General features: G+C 48.6%; 1 pseudogene; it reads right to left on the bottom strand.

Annotated features, from left to right (window-relative positions):
* Positions 1-3,000: 3,000 nt before the first annotated feature.
* LOC139227046 (microtubule-associated protein RP/EB family member 1 pseudogene) lies at positions 3,001-3,897 on the bottom strand (annotated as a pseudogene).
* Positions 3,898-14,316: the final 10,419 nt, after the last annotated feature.

Raw genomic sequence — 14,316 nt, forward strand, 5'->3', positions numbered from 1 at the left:
AGTGGGCCAGTCCAATTGTTCCGATGTTGAAAAGCGACGGGACGGTCAGAATCTGCGGCGACTACAAGGTAACGATCAACCGAGTCTCGTTACAGGACCAGTGCCCACTACCCAAAGCAGATGAACTGTTTGCAACGCTAGCAGGGGCGAAGTCGTTCACCAAGCTGGATCTAACCTCCGCTTACATGACACAGGAGCTGGCTGAACCTTCGAAAAATTGACGTGCATCAACACGCACAGAGGACCGTTCATATACCACAGATGCCCCTTTGGGATTCGCTCGGCTGCGGCCATCTTCTAGAGGAACATGTATAGAGTCTGCTGAAAGCGGTTCTGCACACCATGGTGTTTCAAGAAGACATCTTGATCACTGGCCGCAACACCACCAAACACCTGCACAACCTGGAAGAGGTTCTCAAGCGACTGGACAGAGTGGGACTCAGGCTGAAATGCTCTAAGTGTGTTTTCCTGGTGCCAGAGGTAGAATTTTTGGGGAGAAAGATTGCGGCAGACGGCATCAGACCCACGGACTCAAAGACAGAGGTCATCAATAATGCACCCAGACCACAGAATGTGATGGAGCTGCATTTGTTCCTCGGACTCCTCAACTATTTTGGAAACTTTCTACCGGGGTTGAGCACTTTGCTTGACCTATTGCATTTATTGCTACGTAAGGGTGACGACTGTGTTTGGGGTAAAGCTCAAGAGACAGCCAGAAACCTGCTATGTTCTAACAAGTTACTTGTATTGTATGACCCGTGTAAACATTTAGTACTAGCTTGTGATGCATCTTTGTACGGGGTCAGTTGTGTGTTACAGCAAGCCAATGTCTCAGGTTGCATATGCGTCCAGAAGCTTACCTAAAGCTAAAAGAGCCTACAGTATGGTTGATAAAGAAGCATTAGCATGCGTATACGGGGTTAAGAAAATGCACCAATACCTACTTGAACACCGTTCATTTCATTGTTCTCAGAAAGCAAAGGTGTTAACACCAAACCAATGCTTCGTCCCGCATCCAAAGATGGGCACGGACGTTATCTGCGTAAGATTATGTAATCCGCCACAGACCAGGCACTGAGAGCTGTGCGGATGCTCTCAGTTGGCTATCATTGCCCACCACCGGGGGGAAATGGCGCAACCTGCAGACTTGCTTTTTGTAATGGATGCTTTTGAGAGCGAGGGGTCTCCCGTCATGGCTCGCTAGATCAGGACCTGGACTAGTCAGGACCCGGTGCTATCACTAGTAAAAGGCTGCGTCCTCAATGGGAGCTGGTTGGCGGTTCCAGGGGAAATCAAGACGAAATTAAGCCGTTCTACTGCGCAAGGATGAATTGTCCATCCATTCGGATAGTCTCCTATGGGGGAATCGTGTAATTTTGCCAAAAAAAGGCAGGGAAACGTTCATATGCGACCTTCATAGTACCCACCCAGGCATAGTCACGATGAAGACTATCGGCAGGTCGCACGTTTGGTGGCCCGGCATTGACTCGGAATTGGAGTCATGCGTACACCAATGTAACACTTGCTCACAATTGAGCAATGCACCAAGGGAGGCCCCACTGAGTCTGTGATCATGGCCCTCCAAACCGTGGTCCAGGGTCCACGTAGATTTCGCTAGCCCCTTTCTTGGAAAGATGTTCCTACTAGCCGTTGACGCTTACTCTAAATGGATTGAATGTATTAGAATGTCGTCATGTACGTCCACTGCCACCATTGAAAACCTCCGGGCCATGTTCGCCATCCATGGTTTGCCCGATGTCCTTGTTCGGAATTCAACGAGTTTATAACCCACAATGGCATCAAGCATGTCAGGTTTGCGCTGTTTAAGCCCGCATTCAACGGTCAAGCGGAACGGGCAGTCCAAACCATCAAGCAGAGCTTGAAACGTGTGACGGATGGTTCCCTGCAGACCCGGTTATCTCGGATTCTGCTCGGCTACTACACACGATCCCACTCGCCTACAGGGGTTCCCCCTGTAGAATTGCTAATGAAGAGAGTGCTCAAAACCAGGCTCTCCTTAGTCCGCCCGGATTTCAATGATCATGTAGAAACCCCGCGTCACCAGCATAACATGTACCACTATCGCGGGGCTGTATCGCGTGACATTGAGGTTAATGACCCTGTGATTGTTCTTAATTATGGTCATGGTCCCAAATGGGTTGCTGGCACTGTGTTAGCCAAGGAGGGGAAGAGAGTGACTGTTGTCAAACTTTTGAATGAACAAATGTGCAGAAAGCACTTGGATCAGGCCAAACTGCGGTTCACTGACATCCAAGAACAGTTTGAAGAGGACATTACCATCGTTGATCCACCTACACACACCCAACCAGCAATCGACCTCGTGGTCAACCACGAGGATGAACCCACCATGTCCGACAGTCCGATCAGACCAGCCACACCGCAGTGTAGCAATGATCCGACCGACTCACCCATGCCAGGGCTTCAACTCAGGCGATCAACCCGGGAACGCAGAGCCCTGGATCACCTCAACTTGTATCTAAGACTTTGCGGGGGGGGATGGACGATGTTATGTATGTAAACATTACTAATGTGTAAGACTTGCCACCAGGGGGCGCACCTGTGGGAGACCCAAAGGTCACCTGCACACCCTGTGCAAGCAGGTATAAAAGGCAGTCTACCATGCTGCTTCCTCACTCTGGAGTTACAATAAAGAGACCAAGGTCACAACAGTTTTAGCTTACAATACAGTCTTGTGGAGTTATTCTGAACATAACACTCTGAGTGAAGAAGTTTCTCCTCATCTCAGTCCTAAATGGCCGACCCCATTATTCGGAGACTGTGACCCTTGGTCCTAGACTGCCCAGCCAGAGGAAAAAGTGAAAAGCTTCACCTAATTTAAAAAGGAGATACATTTTAAATTAGCTCACATGAGCAACTTTGCACACAAAACTTTATTTTATTAACGTTGCAGAAAATGAGGGGGCTTTCCCTTGTAGCCGCTGATTTGCAATAAGTCTAGACCAACGGGCTTTGCCCTCTTTAATATTCCTCTAGTTCTGCCGGCTGCTCGACAGCCTCCCGTAGAGTGAATCCATCATCGATTGCGTAGAGCACCTTCTCCACCTGTTCAATCAGCACATTGTTCTCCTGCTGGTTCTCCTGGCAGATCACCTCGATGCTCCTCATCTTCCCGAAGTAGAAGTCACGTTCCTTTTCCAGCTCCACCAGGTCCACCTTCAGGTTCTTCACCTGCTCGGCCAGTTCGGCCACTTGCGTGTCGCCGTTCCCCGCCATGCTGGACTTTTCCGGGGCTGCCACCGGGCCCTTGTGGGCCGTGCCGGGCGCCGCCGCCGCCCCGCCACCGCCACTGCCCTTCGCCGCTGACTTGGAGCGCAGTAGGTAGGTGCCGGACGATGACGACCGGAGGGCCTTCTTGTCCAGGCTGTTGCTGCTCGGGCCGGTGGCAGCACTCAGCGTGCTGAGGGTCTTTTTGGGCTTGTTGAAGACCTGATGGGAGCCGGGCAGCGGGCCCGCTTCCTGTCCCTGGCGAGCAGACACGGGGTTGTAGGCCTTGCCGTCGTAGTTGGCGTCGTGGAACCGCCGGAACCACTGCAGGAACTCGAAGTTGTCCTGGAACCTGCCCTTCATCAGCCTGTCCACCGCGATGATCTTGTCCACGTCCATCTTCTTGAAGGCTGCCTGCAGCAGCTTGAAGTTCTGGATGTACTCGTGCTCCAGCTTGGCCGGAAACTTCACCTTCTTCAGGACAATGGAGCCGGGGAACAGCATGTCCATGAACTGGCAGTAGGCCGCACCCGAGCACAACTGCTCAATCTTGGTGTAGTTCAACTGAAGAGAGTCGTTGACCCACGCCAACATGTCGTGTCGACTCAGGTTGTCGCTGGTCGAAGATGTAAAGTAAACATTGACTGCCATTTGATTGTTTCGGGGTTTTCACACAGCTATTCACCTCCCCTCAGCTTTTATTCTTTCCCCCTTGCTGCCTTTTTGTTTTCTCTACAAGTGTGGTTGCAACTTACTTCTCACAGTGACCTAATCATTATGTCATAATAAGGATAATTGAATGTTACTGAGCACTGTCCAGCAATGGTGCTTAGAAATGGGTATTTTTTTTTAAAACACCTAGCTTCATTCATTTCATTCAAGGACAACAATAACAACTTACCATTTATATAGCGCCTTTAACATGGTAAAACGTCCCAATGCGCTCCACAGGAGCGTTGCCAAACAAAATTTGACACCGAGGAGCCACATAAAAAGATATTAGGACAGGGGACCAACACCTCGGTCAAAGAGGTAGGTTTTAAGGAGCGCGTCCTCACGATGAAATGGTTGATTATCATGGTGTGGGGGGATGTCCCAGCTTGGATTGCCAGTCTGTGTTGTGTCAGCGGAGAAGGCAAGAGAAGTGCTAGAAATGACCTCTGAGCCCTTGGGTCAAGGAGGTGAGAAACATCAGAGAGGTTTCCACTTCCACTCGCTAGTTAACCCTTGTCCTGCAGCTGCTGCTTCATTGCCTCTTCTCAGAGCTTAATAAGAACGTAAGAAATAGGAGCAGGAGTAGGCACACAGCCCCTCGAGCCTGCTCCGCCATTCAATAAGGTCATGGCTGATCATCGACCTCAACTTCACTTTCCTGCCCGATCTCCATATCCCTTGATTCTCCAAACATCTATCTGTCTCAGCCTTGAATATACTCAACGAGTGAGCATTCACAGCCCTCTGGAGCAGAGATTTCCAAAGATTCACCACTCTCTAAGTGAAGAAATTCCTCCTCATCTCTGTCTTAAATGGCCGACCTCTTATCCTGAATGTGCCCCCTAGTTCTAGGCAGTCCACACTTCATCCCTTGACGTGGACCCCGGAAATTCAGCACCTACAATTTTTCTAAAGCCGAAATATCTCGGAACGAGAACGAGCGAGTAAGGTACCTGCCACAACGCCAGCAGGCTTCAGATGCTCCGTAGCCACTAGCGTATAGTTCTCAAAGCATTACCATTCCTGGTGCCAAGAGCCAAGACTGCCAATACAGAGTCCCCCAGAATGAGGGGCTGGATTTTTGTCCGAATCTCCTGGGCATCAAGCACCAGTGATGGAGTGAAAATTAGGAAATCTGATTCCAATACCCTTATTGAACCCGCCAGAGTTACCTTCCATTGAAGGGTTCTGTAGCAGATGGGACATCCTCCCCACCCAATTGTCCTCTATGTGCTCCGCCCAAGCGATGTTCATGGCAAAAGGCGGGAAAGATGAACATCTTTTAGGGAAACACAGTTCAGCAGGGAATGTGCTGAACCCCAATGAATGGAGCTGACCATTAGACCACAGAAGGAAGTCTATGTCATTGGTCCGTGGAGCCTTTAACTGTGTCAATGTGTGCTATCTGATCATTATTAACAGCTGGATGAATTGACACCAAGATTTCGAATGATAACATTCCAAACACTGGAGGTGTCACAATTGACTGGCAATGTTCCATGTTTCAGATTTTGTGTGTGCATCAGCTGTGACTGAGAGCCTTATCCACCCGGGCATCACTCTGGACACCCGTCTGGGACCTTCCCAATGCTAGAATCAACAAAGGAATGCACCTCTTCCCCCTCCCCTCCCCCGCTTCCGTTTCCCCTCCCCCCTCCCTTTCCCCTCCCCCCCTCCCTTTCCCCTCCCCCCCCTCCCTTTCCCCTCCACTCCCTTCCCCCCCGCCCGAAACAGGCAGCTGGCGAAAGGCAAATAGGCCGTCTCTACATTTGTTGAATACTTGATAACTTTTCAGGGAGGCAAAAGTATTGCCAGGCGAAAAATATTTGCTGCTTCCGGGAACTTTGGCTTTAGTGCTCTAAGAGGAAAGTTGGGAGCTAAATCAAGCATTACCACTTCCCTTAGAGCAGTGAAGGGAGTGAGAGGGGCGGTATCGGCAGAGCACTGAGCAATGTTCAGGGTGGCACTGCTATCTGTACAGGCTCCTTCCCTCCCTTCCACGGAAGGGCCAATGCTGGGGTGATTGAATCTTCAGGCTGTGTGTGTTGGGCCCTGGTACCTGCGCTACGAGCATAGCAGCCCCAAGCAGGGCGCAGAACTAAGCAATCGCGGAGGCAAACAAAATCAGGAGGCACCAGAATGGGGAGATAAATAGATTTTGCCCTAGCTGACCACCACTGCCTTTAATTCGCGCTCCCCGTGCGGCCGGCCAAGGTGACCATGCCTCCTGCAGCTGCCGTTGTTGACGCCCAGCGATGCTGCAGGGGGCGGGAGCGAATATCACATCTGGGGCGGTAACGGGGTGCTGCACACCGGATGACGTCACGGTCTACGGGGCGAGGTGGTAAGTGTTAGCGCCAGTGTAAAATCAGCAGTAAAGTTCACGTGATCGGTGATATCGCCATGCTCGGTCGGTAACCCCTCAGTGCCCCGTCACCGCTCCCACAGGTGCTAACGGAAGGCGATAACCAGGCCAATTTCTCCCCTGTCCTCTTGATTCCCCCACCAGAGGAAATGGTTTCTCTGTATCTATCTGACTGAATCCTTTTAACATTTTAAACACCTCGATCCGATCAGATCGCCCCTCAATCTTCGGTACTCAAGGCAATACAAGCCATGTTTATGCAAACGGTCCTCATGATTTAACCTGAGAACACCAGCGATGAAGTTGGTCTTCCCGCAATGTGGGACTGTTTGAAGATGTGTGAAAGAGCAAAAAGATTGTGCTTCCAACATGGCTCCTGTCAAGTTGCACCAGGTTAAAGGGAACCATGCTGGGTGTGCAAATGCTGCTTAACGTGCCTTGGCAATGCTCCTTCCCCAACCAAACTTTGTTCTCATTTATTTCCAGAGCCCGGGGAGATGTGAGACAGCATTGAACCGTGTGGCAAAGGTCCCCCACACAGTGAGGACTGTTGTTCAGTGAAAAAGGTTCCCCTCTGCCCAAACACTCACTATTCTACCCTGACCATGAGAAGGAAAACACTATAAATGAAGGAAAGGTTACCCCCCCCACTCCTCCCCGTCCTCCGACTATCCTATAACTGAATCAGAGGAATAGGCTTTTTCCCCCTAACTAAAGGGTAGCAATCCCTATCCAGTAACTAAATGAGTGGAAGACCATCTACCCTATAACTAAAGGGGAGGAAGATGCTCTGTCCGTTAATTAAAGGAAAGGTACCCCCCCTCTAGCCTAGAACTAAATCTAACCTAGAGCTAAATGTAGAGGGACGTGATCGGGGCCCAGGAAAAGCGTGAATTTGGGGCCAGGGGCCCAGGGGCAGCACGGGCCAACCCACACTGCGATATGTGTGCGCTCGAGGTCCGTGTTAATCCTTAGAACTGGACCAAGACCTAGTTCTGTCAAGCCCGTGTGGTGGCTGGTGTGCAACGATGACCACACGTTAAAAAAATCCATGCACAGACATCTTGCACCCTTCAGGATGTAGTTCGGGACCTGGAATATCAGGTCCTTCATTGAAACACCTGTGAACTTTTTAACGTGGAAGCAAGTCATCCTTGATTTGAGGGACTGCCTATGATGATGAGGAGAACTAAATGGGAGGAGTCGACCCCTTTTCTTACATTTAAGGAAAGGAAATAACATCTACCCTGGGTGGGGGGTGGGGAAGGAGACCCCTCTACTCTAATTACAATGGAAGAAGACTCTCCTACCACACTGTGGAGTTGTGTAATGATATCAATATTGTATTTGCTATAATTTTAGGTAGACAGGGTAGACGTGATTTTAAAATTAATTTCGCAAGCTGTATCATTCGGCAAATCCCATGGCTTCTGTGGCAGGGCCGCAATAGCCTTGGGAAGGGTTCTTGCCGCCTGCTCAGTTGAACAGGTTAAAATTGGTAACCTTCAGCTCCTGTTAGCTGCAGGGCGGGTAAGGAACCTGGAGCAGAGCAGGTCTCCAGTCATCCTGGTTTACCCTTACCACTGGATAAAGGCCTCGCTCTGTCAAGCCCGTGTGGTGGCTGGTGTGCAATGGTCACCACACGTTAAAAAAATCCATGCACAGGTATCTTCCACCCCTGGAGTTCAGGACTGGAATATCGGGTCCGCCACTGAAACATCAGTGAATTCATCCCTTTTGGTGTGGAAGCAAATCATCCTCGTTCGAGGGACCGCCAATGATGAAGGAACCTTTGCACTGGACATGTAGAATTAATATCGCCCCCAAGTCAATGTTTAACAATAGGTCAGTTAGGTGGTTGAAGAAAAGAGATATAAAGGGATATTGGGAGCAACATTGGCACAAGGGATTAGGATAATTGCTCATGCAGAGGATAAACCAACATGGGTTGGGCCGAATGTCCTGTTTCCATGTTGTAATTTCTATGCGAACACCTGACAATCTGAAACTTTCTTCACCAATAACAATTAACAACATCAATCCACTTTGGCCCATTGCGAACAAGTAGACATTGTGCCTTTAAGAGGAAGGCCAGATATGGCAGCCTTGTGGCTAAGATACTGGACTATCAAACCAGAAGTTGTGTATTAAAATCTTACCATGGAAAATTATGAAATTAAATTCAACAACAACTTGCATTTATATAGCGCCTTTAACGTAGTGAAACATCCCGAGGCGCTTCACAGGAGAATTATGAGACAAAAGATTTGTCACCGAGCCACATAAGGAGATATTAGGGCAGGTGACCCTTTGGTCAAAGAGGTAGGATTTAAGGAGCATCTTGAAGGAGGAAAGAGAGGTAGAGAGGTGGATAGGTTTAGGTAGGGAGTTCCAGAGCTTGGGGCCTAGGCAGCAGAAGGCATGGCCACCAGTGGTTGAGTGATTATAATCAGGGATGCTCAAGAGGGCAGAATTAGAGGAGCGCAGACATCTTGGGGGGTTGTGGGGCTGGAAGAGATTACAGAGATAGGGAGGGGCGAGGCCATGGAGGGATTTGTAAACAAGGATGTGAATTTTGAAATTGAGGTGTTGATTAACCGGGAGCCAATGTAGGTCAGTGAGCACAGGGGTGATGGGTGATCGGGACTTGGTGCGAGTTATTCACTACAAAATTCAATATCATGAGCTGGCAGCATGATAGTTTCTGGATTGTAAAAACCCAAATGTCTTTCCACTAGGGATGGGAATCTGCCATCCCTACCTGACCTGGCCCACAGTCCACACAATATGTCTGATTGTTCATGCCCACAGGGAAACTAGGGGGAGGTACGGGAAGGAGGTTATATACCCTCAAGAAAGTGAAGGCTCTGTGTATACTGCAAATAGTAAGATTCATAAAACATAGAAAATACGAGCAGTAGTAGGCCATTCGGCCCTTCGAGCCTGCACCACCATTCAATATGATCATGGCTGATCCTCTATCTCAACACCATATTCTCGCTTTTTCCCCATACCCTTTGATGCCTTTTGTGTCTAGAAATCTATCTATCTCCCTCTTAAATATATTGAGTGACTTGGCCTCCACAGCCTTCTGTGGCGAGAATTCCACAGGGTCACCACCCTCTGAGTGAAAACATTTCTCCTCATCTCGGTCCTAAAGTTCCTACCCCATATCCTGATGCTGTGACCCCTTGTTCTAGACTTCCCAGCCAGGGGAAACATCCTCCCCGGATCCAGTCTGTTCAACCCCGTCAGAATTTTATCTGTTTTAATGATTTTTAAATTATTTTTTTATTCACGTCTCAATACTGCACTACGCTCCTAATCTCAGGATTTAGCTGGCAATTATAATCTGAGCAAGATTGACTCTCTTCCCTTTCCACCTCTGCTGATCCTGTTGAGTGCGTTACAGCGTTGTGACACACTCTGGCCAACTGTTATTGACAGATGTTTAGTTGCTTTCTTTCTCAAAACTATTTCTTCACCAGAGACCAGCTCCGCCACCCTTGGCTCGAACTCTGCCAGGTATCCCATAATGCCTACCCGCACATCTCTCAGCCCTTCTCCCAGAGAACTTGATGCAAACTTCCCTCAATTCTCATCCTTGTTTACAAATCACTCCATGGCCTCGCCTCTCCCTATCTCTGTAAGCTTTTTCAGCCTCACAACCCTCCCAAGATGTCTGCGCTCCTCAAATTCTGCCCTCTTGAACATCCCACATTATAATTGCTCAATCATTGGTGGGTGTGCCTTCTGTTGCCTGGGCCCCAAGCTCTGGAACTCCCTCCCTAAACCTCTCTGCCTCTCTACCTCTCTTTCCTCCTTTAAGACGTTCCTTAAAACCTACCTCTTTGACCAAGCTTTTGGTCATCTGCCCTAATTTCGTCTTTTGTGGCTCGGTATCAAATTTATCTGTTTTATCTTGTTACACTGCTGTGATATGCCTTGGGACGTTTTACTACGTTAAAGGCGCTATATAAATAAAAGTTATTATTATTATTATAATAATCAGTGCTGCCCACCCACACATTGCTAGACCATCATTGACTCTGGATCGGTTCCTATTGAGTGGAGGGTAGCCAATGTAACACCACTTTTTAAAAAAGGAGGGAGAGAGAAAACAGGGAATTATAGACCGGTCAGCCTGACCTCAGTAGTGGGTAAAATGATGGAATCAATTATTAAGGATGTCATAGCAGCGCATTTGGAAAGAGGTGACATGATAGGTCCAAGTCAGCATGGATTTGTGAAAGGGAAATCATGCTTGACAAATCTTCTGGAATTTTTTGAGGATGTTTCCAGTAGAGTGGACAAGGGAGAACCAGTTGATGTGGTATATTTGGACTTTCAGAAGGCTTTCGACAAGGTCCCACACAAGAGATTAATGTGCAAAGTTAAAGCACATGGGATTGGGGGTAGTGTGCTGACTGAGAACTGATTGTCAGACAGGAAGCAAAGAGTAGAAGTAAATGGGTACTTTTCAGAATGGCAGGCAGTGACTAGTGGGGTACCGCAAGGTTCTGTGCTGGGGCCCCAGCTGTTTACACTGTACATTAATGATTTAGATGAGGGGATTAAATGTAGTATCTCCAAATGTGAGCTGCGAGGAGGATGCTATGAGGCTGCAGAGTGACTTGGATAGGTTAGGTGAGTGGGCAAATGCATGGCAGATGAAGTATAATGTGGATAAATGTGAGGTTATCCACTTTGGTGGTAAAAACGGAGAGACAGACTATTATCTGAATAGTGACAGATTAGGAAAAGGAGAGGTGCAACGAGACCTGGGTGTCATGGTACATCAGTCATTGAAGGTTGGCATGCAGGTACAGCAGGCGGTTAAGAAAGCAAATGGCATGTTGGCCTTCATAGCGAGGGGATTTGAGTACAGGGGCAGGGAGGTGTTGCTACAGTTGTACAGGGCCTTGGTGAGGCCACACCTGGAGTATTGTGTACAGTTTTGGTCTCCTAACTTGAGGAAGGACATTTTTGCTATTGAGGGAGTGCAGCAAAGGTTCACCAGACTGATTCCCGGGATGGCGGGACTGACCTATCAAGAAAGACTGGATCAACTGGGCTTGTATTCACTGGAGTTCAGAAGAATGAGAGGGGACCTCATAGAAACGTTTAAAATTCTGACGGGTTTAGACAGGTTAGATGCAGGAAGAATGTTCCCAATGTTGGGGAAGAAGAACCAGGGGTCACAGTCTAAGGATAAGGGGTAAGCCATTTAGGACCGAGATGAGGAGAAACTTCTTCACCCAGAGAGTGGTGAACCTGTGGAATTCTCTACCACAGAAAGTTGTTGAGGTCAATTCACTAAATATATTCAAAAAGGAGTTAGATGAAGTCCTTACTACTAGGGGGATCAAGGGGTATGGCGAGAAAGCAGGAATGGGGTACTGAAGTTGCATGTTCAGCCATGAACTCATTGAATGGTGGTGCAGGCTAGAAGAGCCGAATGGCCTACTCCTGCACCTATTTTCTATGTTTCTATGTTTCTATGTTTCTATGACACGCATGACACCTCGGTAAAATATGCACAAATTAATGTCATGGGTGTAATATAGAGCTCCCGCTAGTGGGCTACTGTGGTAATGCAACTCCTGATGTGTATAATAAAAGGATCATGTGACAAGGTCACATGACAAGTTCCTGTAGAGCCATCTTGTGTGTGTATGTTTGTGATGTTGTAAAGAATATTTCACAATGGGCACAAAATACATACTGGTTCCGATATCTACATACTATTCAGGCTTTTCTTTAATATAACCAGGTTTCACTAGAGCAAGTGGATTAATTGAGCAGATGGGCTGTAGTGAAAGACAATGGGGTCGAAATTCGTTTTTTTACGCTGCCTGTTGCCGCCGGAGAGGGTTGACTAACGGGCGGCTACGTCCTTACCGTGGGCGACGACCAGGTTCCTGGGCTGTTGGGGAATTTAGTTGGGCGGTGGGGGCGGTGACAAGACGTACCGCTGCGCACTCGGCCGCCACCCACGTTGTGATGTCATCGAGCGTGCAACGCGCCCTTACCGCCGCGGCTGGGAAATTCGATGAGTACGGTGGCGTTTGTTACAGCCTGGGAAAGGTGGTGGGACATCAGGGATCCCGGGGCGGGAGCGTCCAGGGGTCAAGGTAAGTGGCTATGTTTATTTTTTTTTTAGCATTTGAGGTATTAATGGGACAAGTGGGGAGGTGTGGGTGTGGGGGAGGGCAAGTGTCGGAAACTTAATTTTTTCATGTTTGTTTTAAGTCGCATGCCGGCAGCCGACCGTGGGGAAATTCGGCCGGCCTCCTGAGCTCCCGCGGATGAGTGTGCAGCACCACTTTTAGCACTGCTCTCTCATCTTTGGGCGTAAAAACTGAATGTTGCAGTTTGAGGCGGAACTCACCGCCTGCCGTTAAAATCAGCACTCAGCCGGTGTCACCGCCTCAAAAACGGCCGGACCGAATTTCGACCCCAATGGATGTGATATCGAAGCGGCGATAATACAAGAAAGTAACAGCGAGCGCTCAGAACAAGCTTTGCATCTCCGAAACACTTGAAGCCACGGCAAATCAGCATTGTGTGTGTGTGTGCGCGCAAGTAAATAAAACGCTGTGACAAATGAGGTATTGACAGAGCAAAGGGGTTAGCGACATTACACTTCCTGGGAACACAGATTTGATATGGCTGGTTGGCTGTCAGTTCACTTGTGGAAAGCTGTTGCTCAGTGCAGCTGCTGAGTGATAAACACCGCCCTCGACATTCACATCATCTCCCCAGAACGCCAATCGCATTAAATCTATTTGCCGTGGTGTCCACAGATGCGAGCGAGAGTAGAAAATACAAGTATTCCTCACCCACATCGCACAGGTTGTGGTGAGACGCCAGACTAAGTTCATGTTTGCTTTCCGAAGTACTAACTGCGGTCACTTTTAGTATTTCTATACACTGGCACACTGGCGGAATCGTAAGTGGGCAACGCTTTAACTCACAAGGTGCCAGTCATGGGCAAAGCACTGGTTTATGCAATGCAGTCCGGATTAAAATGTAGGATGGTGGGGGTGCCACCAGGTATACTGGATGTAGAATTGCTCTGCCACCTCTCAGACATATCAACTGCAGAAATTTTCGCAGCTGTGTAATTGCTGTAAGAATTATTACAGCGAGTGTACAGCACAGAAACAGGCCCAACCGGTCCGTGCCGGTGTTTATGCTCCACACGAGCCTCCTCCCATCCCTCTTCATCTCACCCTAGCAGCTATTCCCTTCTCACTCATGTGTTTATCCAGCTTCCCCTTAAATGCATCTAAACTATTCACCTCAACCGTTCTTTGTGGTAGTGAGTTCCACATTCTCACCACTCTCTGGGTAAAGAAGTTTCTCCTCAATTCCCTATTGGGTTTACTTAACATGACAGTGGATTCAGGCAGACATCGCACACCCACCTAAGATGCAATTAGTGTGTGGGGTGCCGAGCCGCCGAGCCACCCTGCCACTGAGGCTCATTGGACTATAAGCGAATTAAGTTTCAGTAGTCCAGTTCCTATGCGTTAGTCCACAATAGTACTAAAATGGTCACCTATCTATGGAAGGCCACAGGAGCATGGGGGGTGGGGGAGGGGGGGTGCGGAGGGAGATGGCACACAAGTGCAGGTTGGGCTACATTTGGCCCGAAGAAAGAAAGTCTTGCATTTATATCGCACCTTTCACAACCTTAGCGCATCTCAAAGTATTTTGCAGCCAATGAAGTTGCAATGTAGGAAACGCGGCAGCCAATGTGCTGTGACACTGGGTCCCACAAACAGCAATGTGATAATGGCCAGATAATCTATTTTGAGGGCTAAAGATTGGCCAGGAGACCAGGGAGAACTCTCTTGCTCTTTGAAATAGCACCATGGGATCGTTCATATCCATCCGAGAGGGTCAGTGGGGCCTCGGTTTAATATCTCATGAGGACACAGCAGAAATTAGGGTGAAGAACTTAGATTGGCAATCATGAGCAGTCT

This window comes from Pristiophorus japonicus, chromosome 16 (assembly GCF_044704955.1).
Source record: "Pristiophorus japonicus isolate sPriJap1 chromosome 16, sPriJap1.hap1, whole genome shotgun sequence".
NCBI classification, from domain to species: domain Eukaryota; kingdom Metazoa; phylum Chordata; class Chondrichthyes; family Pristiophoridae; genus Pristiophorus; species Pristiophorus japonicus.